Genomic DNA, 17,731 nt, shown 5'->3' with positions numbered 1-17,731 from the left:
TCTTTCTTCACTGGTTCAGATGCTAGAATTTTTCTAATAACCCATAGAAACATACCAGACCAGGGCAAAGTTTCAACAATTTTGAAGTTATTTTATGTCGAAAATTGGGGAAATGACTTTGAGAACTAAAACCCACTTCAAGGGCAGATATGAACCCTACCAGTCATTGCTTGGCTTAGTGGTAAGATCAGATGGGGGAAAGACGGGCCAGCACAGGGAAGGATTTGGGAGCAGGGAGCTGAGGGAGGGAAGAAGGTTGTTTCCCCACTCAGTTAACCTTCCCTCCTCCCCTTAAAGTTGAATGGAATCTCAAATCCCCTGAGTTTCCTGATCTCAGTACCATTGCTTAAAGCTTGACTAACTCATTGATTGACTCATTGATTGATAAACCTGAAAAAGGTAAGGGGAAATCAAAGACTTTAACTTCATTATAGACTGAGGACTTGACTCTTAAGGAAGCTTGGTTAAATGCTTGTTGATTGGGATTGAAAACTATAAAGCAATAGCAAATATTTCCAAGAATTTGATAAGACAGAGGGATGAGTCCAAACAAAGTCATACTGATTTTCTCCTCTGTCTTTACCCTTTCCTCCCCTCTCCATCCTGCACCTTTCCAGCTTGGGGCAGGAGGCCATCTTGGCCCTTTATCTTGGAGTTAAAAGGATGGCATATGTGGGAGACCAGGGGAAACCTGAAACCTGGGAAATGTCAGCTACTAGATTCACCAATAAAAAACCCAAATCCTACTTAAATCAAGTGTTCCATTCTGCCTAATGCCCTTTCTCTAACAATAGTTTGGAGGGAAACCAGAGGGAAAATCATGGTTAAAAAGCTCCACCTAATATTTACCATTACTTTTTAGTTTTCGCTCACAATCAACAAGCATTATTAAATGCCTCCTATGTGCCAGGCACTAAGATACAAAGCAAGCATCAAACAGCCTTTGCTCTCAAGGAGCTTGCTTGCAAGGCCCAGCACAATATCTTGGGTCTGAGGCACTTAAGAAATATTTGTTTAGTAGAAGTTTTTTTTTTTAGTAGACTATAAGCTTCTTCAGCAAAAGACTGTTTTTGTTTGGTTTGGTTTTGTATTCCCAGCATCTAACAATAACAGTTAACATTTATCTGGCCCTCACTATTACTACCTCATTTGGTCCTATACCAACCCTGGGAGGTAGGTGCTGTTATTATTAGTATCCCCATTTTACAGAAGATGAAGCTGAGGGGGAAAAAAAGCTCAAGTGACTTGTCCAGGGTCACACCTTGTCTGAGGCTGAATTTGAACTCAGGTCTCCCTGACTCCAGCGGGGTGAGACACCTAGCTGCCCACCCCCCCAGTACTGTGCCTTTTCATTACACTAAGTGAATACTTAATAAATGTTTCACAGAATTTTAGCTGGAAGGGATCTCAGCAACTTTGTGGTCCAACGGATAGGTAATAAAGAATTTACTCTATGATATGTGGTCATCCCCCATTTTGCTTGAAAACCGCCATTGCTTAACAGGGGTGGGAAATACTACCTGCCTGGGCAGACCTAGACATTTTTGGACAAAGTCAATTGTTAGGAAGTTTTCCTGAAATAAGTTCTAAGTTTGCCTCTTTGCAGCTTCCATCCCCTGTGCTTGCTTCTGCCTTTGGGTCCAAGAAAAACAAATCTTCCTTTTAAAAAATAATTATTTATTTTTTTAACATTCTTGTCTTTGAATTTTGAGTTCCAAGTTTTCTCCCTTCCTCCCACCCCTTTACCAATCCACTGAGAAAACAAGGCATGTGATATCAATTATCCATGAGAAATCATGCAAAACCAATTTCCACATTAGTCATATTTCAACTAAAGCAAGAAAAATGAAGTGAGAAAGTTATACTTCAGTTTGCACTCAGATTTCATCAGCTCTCTCTGGAGTTGGATAGCATTTTTTCATCGAATTTTTTGGAATTGTCTTGGGTCATTGTATTGATCAGAGTAGCCAAGTCTTTCACATGATCCCGTTGCAAGATTGCTGTTCCTGTGCACAATCATCTTCCTGTTCTCACTTCAGTTTGCATCAGTTCACATAGGTCTTGCCATGTTTTTCTGAACTGCCCCCACCCCCATGATTTCTTATAACAAAAAAATACTTCATCACAATCAAATATTTGGGCATTCCCTGATTGAGGAATATCACCTCAATTTCCAATTCTTTGCCACCCCAAGAAATTACCATACATTTTTGTATGTATAGGTCCTTTCCCTTCTTCATTGATCTCTTTGGGATATAGACCAAATAGTGGCATTACTGGGTCAAAGGGTATGCTTAGTTTTATAGCTCTTTGGGCATAGTTCCAAATTATTTTCAAGAATGCTTGGACAAATTCACTATCCACCAACAATTCATTAATATATCTGTTTTTCCCTCGTCCTCTCCAGTATTTGTTATTTCTGCTAGATGTGATGTAGTACTGAGTTGTTTTAATTTGCATTTCTCAATAAAAATTTAGAGCATTTTTTCATATAATTATAGATAACTTTTATTTCTTCTTCTGGAAACTGCCTGTTCGTATCTTTCAAGCATTTATCAATTGGTGAATGGCTTTTATTTTTTTTAAATTTGACTCAGGTCTATACTCAGAATACATTGAGAAGTTAAGTCTTTATCAAAAGAACTTTCTGTAGAATTTTCTGATATTACTTCGTTGTCTATGGTACCCTTTAACAAAATGAAGTTTCCCTAATTATCTCTTTGAATTAGGTCTATTTTTGCTTTTGTTTTGTCTGAGATCATGATTGCTACCCCTACCTTTTTAGCTTTGGCTGAAGCATATCAGATTCTCCTCTAACCCTTTAATTTAAATCTGTATATGTCTTTCAGTTTTAAGTTGTCTCTTGTAAACAATATGTTGTTGGATTCTTGTTTCTGATCCATTCTGCTATTACTTCTTTTTATGGGTTAACTCAGGGGTGGAGAACCAGCATTCTGGAGGCCACATATGGTCCTCTAGGTCCTCAAGTGTGGCTCTTTGAATGAATACAAACTTCACAGAACAAATCCCCTTAATAAAAGGATTTGTTCTGTAAAACTTAGACTCAGTCAAAAGGCCATACTCAAGGCCTTTGAAGGCCATGTGTGGCCTGGAGGCTGCAGGTTCCTCACTCCTGGCTTAGCTCATCCCACTCATTCACACTCACAGTTATGATGACTAACTGTGTATTTCCCTCCATCCCATTATCTTTTGTATCTTTTATCGCGTTCTCTGTTTCTCTCAGCCTATCTCTCTCTGTCTGTCTCTCTCTCTGTCTATCTCTCTCTGTCTCTCTATCTCTTTCTGTCTTTCTCTGTGTCTGTCTGTCTCTGTTGTATTCCTCTTCAAAAGTCTATTTTACTTCTAACCATTGCCTCCCTTAATTCATTCTCCCCTTTATCAGCCTCTCTTTCCCCACTTTTTCTAATTCCCCTCCTCTCCCATTTCCCTACTGGGTAAGTTACATTTCTATACATAATTGAGTGTGTATATATATTCTTCCTCCTTTGAACCAATTCTGATGAGAGCAAAGTTCAAGCCCTGTCTGCCATCTTACTCCCATTTTCCCTTCCACTGTAAAAGCTCTTCCTCGTGTGCTTCTTTCCCTTTTCTCTCAGTGCATCTCTTTCCCTCCCCTTCATTTTTTTTAGAGATCTTTCCAATGTAATCAACTTATATCTATGCCCTCTGTCTCTGTAAGCTCCATTTAATTGCCTTAATAAAGTTTATAGGAGTTAATTGTATTACCTTCCCATATAGGAATGTAAATAGTTTAACTTTATTGAGTCTTTTATAATTGCTCTTTCACGTTTTATCTTTTTATGCTTCTCTTGAGTCTTGTATTTGAAAGTCAATATTCTATTCAGCTCTGGTCTTTTCATCAGGAATGCTTAAAAGTTCTCTATATCATTAAATAAATATCCTTCTTTTTCCTCTGAAAGATTACACTCAGTTTTGCTGGGTAAATGATTCTTGGTTTTAATCCTAGCTCCTTTGCCTTCTGAAATGTCATATCCTAAGCCTTTTGATCCTTTAGCATAGAAGCCACCAAATCTTGTGTGATCCTGACTGTGGCTCCATGATATTTCTTTCTGACTGCTTGAAGTATTTTCTCTTTGACTTTGAAGCTCTGGAATTTGGATATAATATTCCTGGTACCTCTTTCAGGAAGTGATTGCTGGATTCTTTTCATTTCTATTTTACTCTCTAGATCTAAGATATCAGGGCAATTTTCCTTGATAATTTCTTGAAATACAGTGTCTAAGGCTCTTTCTTTGATCATGGCTTTCAGGTAGTCCAATAATTCTTAAATTCTTTCTCCTCAACCTATTTTCCAGCTCTATTGTTCTTCCAAAGAGATATTTCACAGTTTCTTCTATCTTTTCATTCTTTTGACTTTAAAAAAATTATTTCTTGATGCTGTGTGGAGTCATTAACTTCCACTTGCCAAATTCTAATTTTTAATGAATTATTTTCTTCAGTTAGTTTTTGTACCTGTTTTACTAATAGACCAATTCTGTTTTTTAAGGTGTTATTTTTCTCTAATATTTTTTTGCCTCTTTTACCTAGCTGTTAATTGTCTTTTCATAGCTTTCTTGCTTTACTCTCATTTCCCCCCCAATTTTTCCTCTACCACTCTCATTTCTTTCTTTAATTCAGGGTCTAATTAGCATTTTTCTTTGAGATTTTTTTGAAGCTGTTTTCACATTGTTATCTTCTTCTGATTTTATGTCTTGGTCCTCCCTACCACCAAAGTAGCTTTTTATGATAAAATTGTTTTTGTTATTGTTTGCTCTTTTTCTCAGCCTATTTCTTGACTTGGAACTTTATGTTAAAGTAGGGCTCTGCTCACCTTGGGGTGAGGATGCACTGCCCCAAGCTGCAGGGATTTTTGTGATGCTATTTGCAGAGCTAATTCTGGGTGTCTGCAAGTTTTTGATGTTTCCAAGGCATGGGAGAGATATGGACACTGATCTCCTGATCTGTGTTCTGGTCTTTACCCAGGAAGGGCCCCTGGTTCCCTGCAGGAATGCATGTGCTAGCACTCCCCTCTACTTTGGTACTGTGACCAGGTCTCTGCTCCCTTGTGACTGACTACTGATACTCCTTTCCACCCTGGAACTGCAACCTAGAATGCAATAGAGTTGCCAGTCAGTGACAGCTGTACCCAGTACCAGCAAAGGGTCCCTTGTAAACATTTTCTGAGCAGTTGTTTGACATCCCCTCCATGTCCTTCAATCCATTCTCTAAGATTATAAGTTTCAGAGAAGGGGTTAATATTATCTGCTGGAGGAAGCCCTTTACTGGTAGTCCCTTTCAATGATGATGTCACGGGTCTGGTAAAAACAAACAAAAAATATCTCTCTAGATTTGATCTCTCAAAATCTTTTTGGATCCTGATTCTGTCAATAATACCCTTTCCATCTCTGCATCATCTTCAAAATTGATAAGCAGTTCATAAATGCTTTTATACAAGTCATTGATAAGAAGGTTAACTAGCGAGGAACCCAGGATGGATTCCTGGGGCACTCCACCAGAGATCTTCTTTCAATTTGATACTTGACCAGGGTGGGGAACCTATGACCATATAAAACCCTTTAGGACCTCTAGTGTGGCCCTTTGACTGAATCCAAACTTCACAGAACAAATCCCCTTAATAAAAGGATTTGTTCTATAAAACTTGAACTTAGTCAAAAGGCTTCACCCAAGGACCTAGGATGCCACATGTGGCCTCGAGGTCACAGGTTCCCCGCCCCTATACTGGACCATTAATGACTTTATTTGGGTCCAGTCATTCAACAACTTTTGAGTTCATAATTGTATCCGTCTTGATTAATTTATTTGTTGAATAAATAAATGAAAGTTCATCAACTTCATTCAAGTTCATTAATTTTTAATTTAATATTAAAAATTAAATAAACAAATTTGCTCCTAGGTACTTTAACTACAATTTACCTACAATTAGGATAAGCTACTAAGAAGTTGACAATGATAACTTTATGGCTACAACATTTAGTGTCTCCACAGATATTGTTAACCAAAAGGAATAGATTAATTTTTCTCACCTGGAGGCAATGTCTGATAAGTTATTGGAAAAGAAGAAAGTCAATGTGATACTAGGATTGTAATCAAGGGACCTAAATTTTAATGATGACAATTATTACACTCACACAGAGCTATAACATTTATTTTTAAAAATTATTTATTTATCTATTTTTAGTTTTCAACATTTACTTCTAGAAGATTCTGAGTTTTAAATTTTCTCCCTCTCTTTCCCCTCCCCCTCCCCAAGATGGCAGGCAATTTAATACAGGCCATACATATACAATCATAGTAAACACATTTCCACATTAGTCATGTTGTGAAGAAAAAATAGAACCAAAGGGAAAAACCATGAGAAAGAAGAAAGAAAAAGAAAAAAAGGGAAATAGTGTGCTTTAATCTGCATTCAGACTCCATAGTTCTTTCTGTGAATGTGGACAGCATTTTCTGTAATGAGTCTTTTGGGATTGTCTTAGATCCTTGCATTCCTGAGATGAGCTAAGCCTATCAAAGTCAGTCATCACGTAATGCTGATTTGCTGTGTACAATGTTCTCCTGGTTCTGCTCACTTCACTCAGCATCAGTTCATGCAAGTCTTTCCAGGTTTTTCTGAAATCCACCTGCTTGTCATTTTCTTATAGCACAATAGTATTCCACAGCTTGTTCAGTCATTCCCCAGTTGATGGGCATAACCTCAATGTCCAGTTCTTGGCCACCACAAAGAGAGCTGCTAGAAATACTTTTGTAGCTGTGGGTCATTTTCCCACTTTTATGACTTCTTTGGAATACAGACCTCGTAGTGGTATTGCTGGATCAAAGGGTATGCACACAGTTTTACAGCTCTTTGGGCATAGTTCCAAATTAGAGCTACGACATCTACCTGATAGCACTTACATAGAGCACTTAAGTTTTGCAAAGTAAGTGATTTACATATTTTATCTCCTGGATCTGACACTTATTACCTATTTGGCCTTGGACCAGTCATTTAACTTCATTTTCCTCATCTATAAAATGAGAGTGTTGTATGGAGAGATAGTATGACCATGAAGGGCTGGGTTTGGAGTTGCAAGATCTGTTTTTTAATCACCACTGGGTGAGCTTGGGCCAGGCACTTAATCAACCTGAACTTTTATTGCCTTTACTTCTAAAATGAAGAGCTAGATGGCATCTAATATCCCTTTCACTTTTAAAATCTACGGTCCTATGTATATGTAGCTCTGAGTCAGAGATCTGGAATCAGAGACTTTGGAGGCTATTGCTGTACCTTAATTAGATAGCAGGCACTATTATCAGACATTCTGAGGAGAAGTTATACATTATTAGACATTCTGAGTAGAGTTTTGTTCCAGAGAAATCCATTTGTATACATGTTCTAGTAGCCTTAAGGGAAGGACTTCCTTCCAAGTTTTAGAGTATTAACTTGAAAGGACAGCTGGTGTAAGTGGTATAAGGAATAGAGTGTCAGGCTTGGATTCAGGAAGACTCATCTTCCTGATTCAAATTTGACCTCAGACACTTACTAGCTGGGTGATACTGAGAAAGTCATTTACCCTGTTTGCCTCAGTTATCCTCATCTGCAAAATGAGCTGGAGCAGGAAATGGTAAGTCATTCCAGTATCTTTGCTGAGAAAACCCCAAATGGAGCCACAGAGCACTTTAACTTGAACCTGAGACACAGGAGAGAGAAGATGGGTATATATATATATATCAGAAGAGTAGACTAGAGTTGAGACCAAACTGAGGCCAAACCAACAAGAAGTGACAGTTCAATGTTGTCCAACATTGTCTTGAGTGTCATCTATCAATGAAATAATCAATATTTATTAGGCACTTACTATGTTCCAGGCATGTGCTAAATTCTAGGGGGTACAAAAGAGGTAAAAGATAGTTTCTACCCTCAAGGAACTTACAATCTAATGGGGGAGACATACAAACAAGTAAAAACAAAGCAAATTATATACAGGATAAATAATATATACAGGAAATAATAAAGAGAGGGGAGGCACAAGAATTAAGGGGAATCAGAGAAGACTTCCGGTAAAATATAAGTTTTTAGTTGGAGCTCAAAGGGAGCCAGAGAGGTCAGCAACTAGAGTTGAGGAAGGAGAGTGTTCCAGGAAGGGAGGACAGTCAGAGAAAATGCCCAGAGGTGAGATGTAGCGTCTTGTTTATGGGACATCCAGGCCAGTGTCACTGGAGTGAAGAGTATATGGCTGGGAATGAGGTGTAAGAAGACTGAAAAGATAGGAAGGGGCTAGGTTATGAATGTTATTTGATCATGCTCTGCCAAGCTTCAGTTTAAGATTACTCCCATTGTCCACTGCCTTCATCCCTACTCCCAAAGCTGCTGCTGAATGAATCTGAAAAAAATTACAAAATCGTGCAGATTGGGTCCACTACAAACTTTGCTACAGAATCTCAACTGAGCTCTTACTAGGGCAAGACTATCTTTTTATACCTCCTGAATGGACTCACTGATCCACTCACCGTAGCGATTTTTCCCAACCTTTCCATCCCTCTTCAGATCTCTCATAGCTCCCCCTCCCTTCATCCTCTTAGCTAAGAGTCTTGCATCATATTTCATTGAAAAAAATTAAAGCCATTCACTTAGAACTCTTTTCCTCTCCTCCTCTCATGTCACTCCAATGACTTCCATCATTATCTCCTCCTATCTATATGAAGAAGCAGCCCTTCTCTTTGTCAAGGCAAACCCCTCTACATGCACCAATGGATCCCATCTTCTCCAGAAGATTGCCCTCTTTATCATCCCCACTGCCTTACTTACCTTCAGTCTCTGTCTGCTGTTATTTCTCTTCTGTCTGCTAACATGCCCATGTCTCCCCCCACTCCTCCAAAAACCTTCACTTGACCTGTCCATCTCCAATAGTTATCTCTCCTCCCTTTTGTGGCTAAACTCCTTTTGAAGGCCATCTACATCAATGCTTCGACTTTTCCCCTTGTATTCTTTTCTTAACCTTCTACAATTTGGCTTCTGATTTTGTCATCCAACTGAAACTGCTCTTTGCAAAATTATCAGTGATTCCTTTTCCTCTTTATCCTTCTCCTCCTCCTCCTCCTTCTTCTCTTTCTTCTGGCAATTGGGATTAAGTGACTTACCCAGGGTTACACAGCTAATAAGTGTCTGAGGCCAGAATTGAACTCAAGTCCTCCTGACTCCAAGGCTAGTGCTCTCTCCACTGTGCCTCATCTAGCTGCCCCTTCAATGATCTCTTACTTGCCAAATCTAATGGATTTTTCTCAGTCCTCATCCTTCTTGATCTCATTGCAGTCTTTAACTGTCAATCAACTACTTCTTGATATTCTCTTTCTTTCTAGGTTTTTGGGACCTTACTCCATCTTGATTCTTCCCCTGCCCATCCAACTGTTTCTTCTTAGTCTCTTTTGCTGGATCTCCATCCAGGTCATGCCTGTTAATGATGAGTGTCCTGAGCCCTGGGCATTTTCACTTGCTCTCTCCCATCTCAGGAATGGTGTCCCTCCTCATCTCCACCTCCTGGCTTTCCTATCTTCCTTCAAGTCCCAGCTAAAATCGCTGCTATTAAAAGAAACCTTTCCCCATCCCTCTTAATTTTAGTTCCTTCCCTCTGTTAATTACTTCCAGTTTATCCTGTCTATATCTTGTTTGTGCACAGTTGTTTGCATATTGTCTCTTCCATTAGACTGTAAACTTCTTGAGTATAGGGACTGTCTTTTACCTTCTTCTGTATCCCCAGTGATTAGTATAGTGCCTAGCACATAGTAGGTTCTTAGTTAATATTTATTGGCTATTTTACTTGGTGATCTCATTAGTTCCCATCAAAGGTCATCTCTATGCTAATGATTCTCAAATCTACTTATCCAGTCTTAATCTCTACGCTGACCTCTAGTCTGGCATCTCCAACTGCCTATTGAACATCTTAAACTGGGTGTCCCATGGATTTCTTAAACTCAATATGTCCAAAACTGAACTTAGTATATTTCCCCTAAAACTCTCCCCTTTTCTTAACTTTCCTATTACTGTGAGGATACTACCATCCTCTCAGTCATCCTCCCAGTCACCCAGGCTTCCAACCTAGGTGTACTCTGTAGCTCCTCACTCGCTCTCATCCCTCATATCTAATTTGTTTTCGAAGATTTTGCCACTGTAAATATGTCTTGTATATGCCCTCCTCTCTCCTCTGACATTGCCACCACCTTAATTGCAGGACTTCATCACCTCATGCCTAGACTACTGCAAAAGTGTTCTGGTGGGTCTCCCTACCTCAGGTCTCTCCCCATCCTATTCAACCCTCCACTCCACTGTCAAAGTGATCTTCCCAAACCACAGTTCTGACCATGTCACATTACTACTCAAGAAACTCTAGTATCTCCCTATCATCTCTAGGACCAAATAGAAAATCCTCTTTTTAGCATTTACCACCCTTCAAAACCTGCCTCCACCCCTACCTTTCCAGTCTTCTTACATCTTATACTCAGTGACCCAGGTCTTTCTGCTGTTTCTCAAACAAGAAATTCCCAGAGAAAGGCATTTTCATTGACTATCTCCTGTACCTGGAATGCTCACTCTCCCATCTCCACCTTCTGGCTTCCCTCAAATTACAACTAAAATACTACCTCTGACAGGAAACTTTTCCCAATCCCTCTTAATTCTAGTGTCTTCCCTCTGATGATTACTTTCAATTTATTCTATTTCTAGTTTGTTTATGCATAATTGTTTGCAATGCTGTCTTGATTGACTTATCATTTGAGGATCACAGACTTCGAGGTGGAAGAGACCCCAGAGGTCATTGAATCCAACCCCTTTCCCCATTTTACAGTCAAGGAAACTGAGGCCCAGGAAGTTAGGGGAGATTCAAACCTTGAACCCTTGATTCCAGAGGCAGTGCTCTTCCCACTGTACTACGATTTTGGTAATCTGTGACATTTTTGGTGATCTTAGAAAAATCATGGTGGACAAGACAGATGGTGAAATACATTGATGCCTAATGTTGCATATGCTGACAAATTCTATGTGTCAGCTGAGAGGTTTCCAAGGGGGTGGTGAGAAGTAAAGTGGAAGTGCTTTTGGTGTAAAAATAGCCATCAACAATTTTTTAAAGAAAAAAATCACAGAGGATAAAAAGATGGGAAAATGTTCAGATTTTCAGTGAGGGGAATAGGATCTGTTCTTCAAACTGTAGAGTAGCAAATAACTTCAATTCCTAGCAAAATTCAAGAATATATTATTAGAAAGATGATTTATAAGCATTTAAAGAAGAAAGCAGCAATTGCTAGGAGTCTGATGGATTCATCAAGAGCAGGTCATACAAAACTTTAAATAATTTTTTTTGGGAAGTTTACCAGTCTTTTAGAAGAGGGAAATGATGTAGACATAGCAAATGCTGTAACTAGGTTTTATAAACGTATTGACAAAGGCTCTTGTGTGATCCTTGTGGATAAAATGGTGAGAGATGGGTTAGTGCGAAATGATAATACATAGAATTAGATTGGCTTAGAATTAGTGGAAGAAATGAAGGAAGGAAAGAAGAAGGAAGGAAAGGAGGGAGGGAGGAAGAAAGGAAGGGAGGAGGGGGAAAATGAAGAAGCAAGGAAGGGAAGAGGGAAGGAATAAAAGAAAGAGGAAGGGAAAAGGGAGGAAAAGAAGAAGGAACATAGGAAGGACAGGAGAAAAGGAGGAAAGAAGAAAGGGAAGGAGGGAGGAAAAAAAGGAAGGAACAAATCGAGGGAGGGAAGGAAGAAGTAAGGAAAAGAAGGAGACAGGGAGGGACAAGGGAGTGGGGATGAAAGAAGCAAGGAAAGAAGAAAAGAAAGGAGGAAGGAAGGGAGGAAAGGAGGAAGATAGAAGGAAGGAAACAAGCATTTATTAAGCATTTACTATTTTCAAGATCATGCTAAACATATACAAATACAAACAAAAAGGACAATCCATGACCTCAAGGAGCTTATATTCTAATGGCAGGGAGGGGAAACAACACACAAAAGGGAACAGGAAAGTGGGAGGTGAGGGGGAAAGAACCCCACCCCCAGAGACATGGTTTGGAAGTCCAGAAAATTAGGGACAGAATGGGAGGAAAAATGACCACATCCAAAGAGTAGTGATTGACAAATACACCTCAAACTAGAGGGAGGTCCACTTGTCTAAGATTACCTTCCTCTATAAGGTGTCTTGTATTTATCTCTACTTTTGCCTGTTTTCTCCTCCTTTAGACTGTGAATTCCTTGAGAGCAGGGGCTGTTTTTGCCTTTCTTTGAATCCCAAAGACTTAGTGCAGTGCCTAGATTGTCCTTGGTCCTGTTCTGTTCAACATTTCTGTCTGTGACTTGGATGAAGGCTTTAGCTGGGTCCTGCAGCAGCTCCCACTGAGATATGTAGTCTGAGGCAAGAATAACAAGGTTGTAAAATAGAGGAGGGGAGAAACTAGTCAGAAGAACAAGGTTGTAAAAGGTAAAATAGATGTTCCTCTAATGACATAAATTAGAGGAGAAAGAAGGGAGGGAGGAGGGAGGAGGAAAATGAAGAATCAAGGAAGGGAAGAAGGAAGGAATAAAAGGAGGAAGGGAAAATGAAGGAACATAGGAAGCTTATGTCTTTGGGAACCATCCAGAACCTTGAACTCACTGCACTGACAGAGAGACAAAAGGAGGCCATTGGCTAACCACAACTATTAGTGAGTCTGATCTTACGTGATAGATCTTGACCATGTGTTTAACTACTCTGTCTTTTGTTGTTGTTATGTGGTCATTTTTCATGTCTGACTGCTGACCACATTTGGGGTTTTCTTGGCAAAAATACTGGAGTGGTTTGCCATTTCCTTCTCCAACTCATTTTATGGATGAAGAAACTGAGGCAAACAGGGTTAAGTGGCTAGCCCAAAGGCATACAGGTACTAAGTGTCTGAGGTCAGTCAGGTTTGAACCCAGGTCTTCCTGACTGCAGACCCAGTGCTCTACTAAGTAAACCATGATTTTTTTATACATACCCCTTCTCCTGTTGAGTCAGGCATTTTCTTTTTCTAGATACTTGAAGTTAGAATAACTTTTTCAGCCTCCTAGAAGAGTATCCATGACAGGTATGTCACATTTGCAGAAAACACATAGCTGGAAAGAATAGTTATAATATTGGACAACAGGGGCAATTAAAATTATTATAAACTTAGGAACCATCAGGAGGAACAGATAATAAAATAAACACATAAACTAAGGAATGAAATTTTCATAAAATGTTAGCATTAAACCCGGTAGAGTTAAATCAATAAACTACAAATATGCAAAAATTCTTTTTTTTCTTTACACCCCATTCAATTTCTGTCAGAAGTTGCATTGGAGAGGCAGTTAGGTGGCAGAGTGGATAAAATGCTGGACCTGGAGTCAGGAGGATATGAATTCAAATCCAGCCTCAGATACATACTAGCTGTGTGACTCTGGGCAAGTCACTTAAGTTTTATGTGCCTTTGTTGCCTCAGCTATAAAATGAGCATAAGAGTAGCACCTACTTTCTAAAATTGTACTGAGGATCAAATGAGATAATATTGCCTGGCACATATGAGATACTTAATAAATGCTTATTTCTTTCTCTCTGACTTTTCTATTTGAATTAAAAATATAGTGGTTAATATGTATGCATGTCTGGTTCTACTGACGTCACTTTGCATCACTTCATATAGGTTTTTCTGTATTTTCTTGTATGGTTTGTATGTGCCCTTCTCATAGCATCGTAATATTCTATTACATTAACATGCCATAATTTATTCAACTGTACTCAAATCTGGAGGACTACTTTTTCCTAATTTTTTGCTATTATAAATATAGAAGGTATTATTATTTTTGCACACATATGTCCTTTTTAGGATATTTTTCAAGGGTTAAGATAAAGTCTTACCAATGAAATTATGGATGTGAAAAGTCTGATAAATTTTGTGACTCATCCTTGCCATATTTCTCTCCAAAATATTTGTTCCAGTTCACAGTACCACCAACAATGTATTAAACCCCTGAAAACCCCAATAACAATGAATTTTGGGATCCAATGACATTTTGACGTGTTAGATTTAATTTAATCCAAAATTTACCAATGGCTCCTATGTGCAAAGTATTTTCATAGATAGTGGGATTTTTTCCTTTGGTCTAGATGTGTGATTTCATTGGAATAGGAAACTCCCACTGAGGAAATTCCCTATCCTAATGCAAAATTAGTAGTTAGTCAGCAATTTGTATTTCTAAAGAGTTGCGTACGGCTCTGAGAGTTTACATGTCTTGCCTAGGGTTGCACAGTCAATCAGCTAGCAAGCAATTATTAAACCTTTACTATATTTCGGTGCTAATTTGTAAGGGGCGCTGACCGCCACACCATCTGGGACGCCACACTGACAGACATCAGGTAAACTGAGTCCGGAGCAGGGAAGGGTGAACAAGATGGCGCTGGAAGGGACGGCCCCACCCCTGGTTTGTTGTTGTCACTATAGTTCCAGCTTGTGTTCATTTCTATAGTTTTGGGTTTGTTTATGTGTGTTACCATGGTTCACTGGGCTTGCTGGCAGAGACTATATAATCAGAGTGCTTGCTTGAATAAATCGGAGTTGCTTCACTGACCCGCTCTCCCGCCTCATTCTTTTACTCGCGAGCTCCACAGGAGGACGAGCAGCCTGCTGGCCAGGCATAAGACTTGTTCCTCTCGGTAAGCTATGCCGTAACCATAGCACTAATTGATAGCGATACAGAGAAAAGTCAAATACAGTCCCTGCCATCAAAGAGCTTACATTATAATAGAGGAGACAACATGTGAACAACTTTATTCATTCAGTGTGAATAGGAGGCAGTCTGGGAAAAGAACATAGCATTGGGGGGTGGGAGGTGGGGAGATAGACCTCTTGCAGAGCATAAGATTTGTGCTGAGTCTTGAAGAACACCAGGAAAACGAAGAGGTAGTAGAGGGGAAGCAGAGAACATTCTAGGCATGGAGTATATGGAGTATAGCTCAAGAAAACATATGGAGCTGAGAGATGGAGTGTCCTGTGTGAGTAAGAACATGAAAATTCATATGGTCGGATTGTGGTGTATGAAGACAGGAGAAGTAAAGTGTGAAAAAAACAAACAAACTGAAAAGACAGGAAGGGGTCAGGTCAAAAGCCAAACAGAAGATGTTATATTTGATCTGGGAGGTGCTAGGGAGCCAGTGGAGTTTATTGAGTAGGAGGGTCTGAAAAGGTCAGACTTGCACTTTAAAAAGATCTCTTGGGTAGCTGAGTGGAGGATGGAATGGAAAGCCTGGAGATTTAAATCAGGGAACTAAACAAACAATATATTGCCAACAGTTCAGGTGACAAGGATCTGTATTAGGGTGGTAGCTGCATGAGAGGAAAGAAGGGGAGTTTAAGGGAAGAACAATGAGAACACAGGGCATGTGGGGTGAGTCTGACTATGGAACCAAGGATGACACTAATGATGCAAGATATAGCTACTGCCAGACCTGGAGTCAGGAAGACTCATCTTTATAAGTTGAAATCTGGCTTCAGACACTTACTTAGCTGTGTGATAGGAAAGTCACTTACCTTTTTTCCCTCAATTTCTTTATCTGTTAAGGGAGCTGGAGAAGGAAATGACAAGTCACTCCAGTAATTTTTCCAGGAAAACCCCAAATGTGGTCATGAAGAGTTTGAAACAATAGAACAACCACAATAACTGCTACTACTACTGTTGCGCTATAAGAAATGTAGAGCAGGATGGTTTCAGAAATGCCTGGGAAGATGTACATGAACTGATACAGAGTGAAGTAAATATTACCAGGGGAACATTGTACACAGCAACAGCAATTTTTTAAAGATGATCAACTGTGAAAGACTTAGCTACTCTGATCAAGAAAGTGATCCAGGAAAATTCCAAAGGATGCATGATAAAAAATGCTATCTACCTCCAGAGAGAGAACTGATGAGCTCTGAGAGGAGATTGAAGTACACTTTTTTCACTTTTTTTGTTTTTCTTGCCTTTTTTTAACCACATGACTAATATGGAAATAATGTTTTGCATGACTTCACATGTATAACTGATATACTGCTTACCTTCTCAAAGGGTGGGGGAGTGTCTGAAGGGACAGAGAGAATTTGGAAATAAAAATTTCAAAAATTAAATGAAAACATTCAATTTCAATTAATTAAACTAAAAAATAAAAATTAAAAATAAAAAGCCACTCTTTCCCTCTCACCCGAATGACCCTGCAATGATTTCATCATCTGAGTTTTATTAAAAAGACCAATAAATACATCCAGAGTTGAGGTATCACTAGGTACAGTAGAACATAAGCATTTTTTAAAATCCATTTTTATGGATGTCCTTTTGAAAAATATCATTATAGCTTCCCCAGTATCATTCCCCATTTCTCTCCCAAAGAGCCATCCTGTAGAACAAACAGTATTTTTAAAGACAAAAAAAAAAGAGGAAAAAAGTGTGCCCAATTGATCAATACATAACAAAAATCTGAAAATGTGCAGTATACAATATTTATGGACATCATATGATTTCCTTTGAGCCATGTTTGTTCATTATAATTATGCAACATTAACTTTTGATTAATTTTGTGGTTGTTCTTTTCATTTAAATTATTATAGTCATTGTATATGTTGTTTTCTTGCCTGTGTTTACCTCTGCATCAGTTGGTATAGATCTTTCCATGCTTCTCTGTATTCATCACATTCCTTATTTCTTACAATACAGTAATATTTCATTACATTCATGTCCAATAGTTTGTATAGCCATTCTCCAACTGATGGACACCGACTTTGCTTCCAATTTTTGCTATAACAAAGAGCACTGCTATAAATATTTCTGTGTGTATAGTGGTTTGGAGTCAGATGAACTTGTAGACTCTTAGACAAGACACCTGACCTCTCTGAGCTTCCATTTTCTCGCTTGTTGGGTAGAGAGGGCTCTTCTCCTCTGATGAGGTTATAATGTCTTACTGCATTCTTGCCTACGATTCTGTAGGTAGAGATGGACTGCAGGGGTTGGGGGGAGTATCAGACAATCAGAGATGATGCTACTTCAGGATAAAGTCCAGTTGGAGGAATTGACTTGTTAACCACTGTGATAAGAGATACAGGATCATATGTGCAGTTTTGTGGGGGGTGGCAGAGAGAAGAGGGGGAGAGAGCCAGAGGGACAGAGACAGAGAACTGGTAACTAGGGCCAGCATACAGTCATGCCTGTCTCTCTGCCAATGTCAGAATTAATAATGACAGAAAGGTGGTACCCTGTTGGAGTTAGCCTCTGAGGTATTTGAACTCCCTACCTTTTTAATGCCAAGGTTGCACCAAAAAAACAGATGCATAGAAGTGGCAATCCTGATCTCTCAGCATTCAACAACCCTGGCAGAAAAACCAACTATCTAGCCGAGCAGTTGACAGTGATCATTCCATATGAAGATGTTTGCCTATTTCTTTAGCATGTGGTGTGAGTGGTGGCTCTTATCTGTAGTGCTGGGAGATGCAAATAGAACAGGTAAAGTTCCTGATTTCTTCTGTTCTCAGTTTGGGAAACTGGAGGAGAGGGCTAAATTCTAACCTGAACTAGGTTTTCTGCCTTGAGGGATCAGAACTAAGAAGAGGGTGGAATGTTATGTTCTGTGATATGTCTATTGATTTTGAATATTACTAAGTTTCAATTTAACTTAATTAAACTATTTGCTTAACCATGACCA

This window comes from Notamacropus eugenii, chromosome 2 (genome assembly GCF_028372415.1).
Source record: "Notamacropus eugenii isolate mMacEug1 chromosome 2, mMacEug1.pri_v2, whole genome shotgun sequence".
NCBI classification, from domain to species: domain Eukaryota; kingdom Metazoa; phylum Chordata; class Mammalia; order Diprotodontia; family Macropodidae; genus Notamacropus; species Notamacropus eugenii.
The sequence above is the reverse complement of the archived record's forward strand: the minus strand, read 5'-3'. Positions refer to the sequence as shown.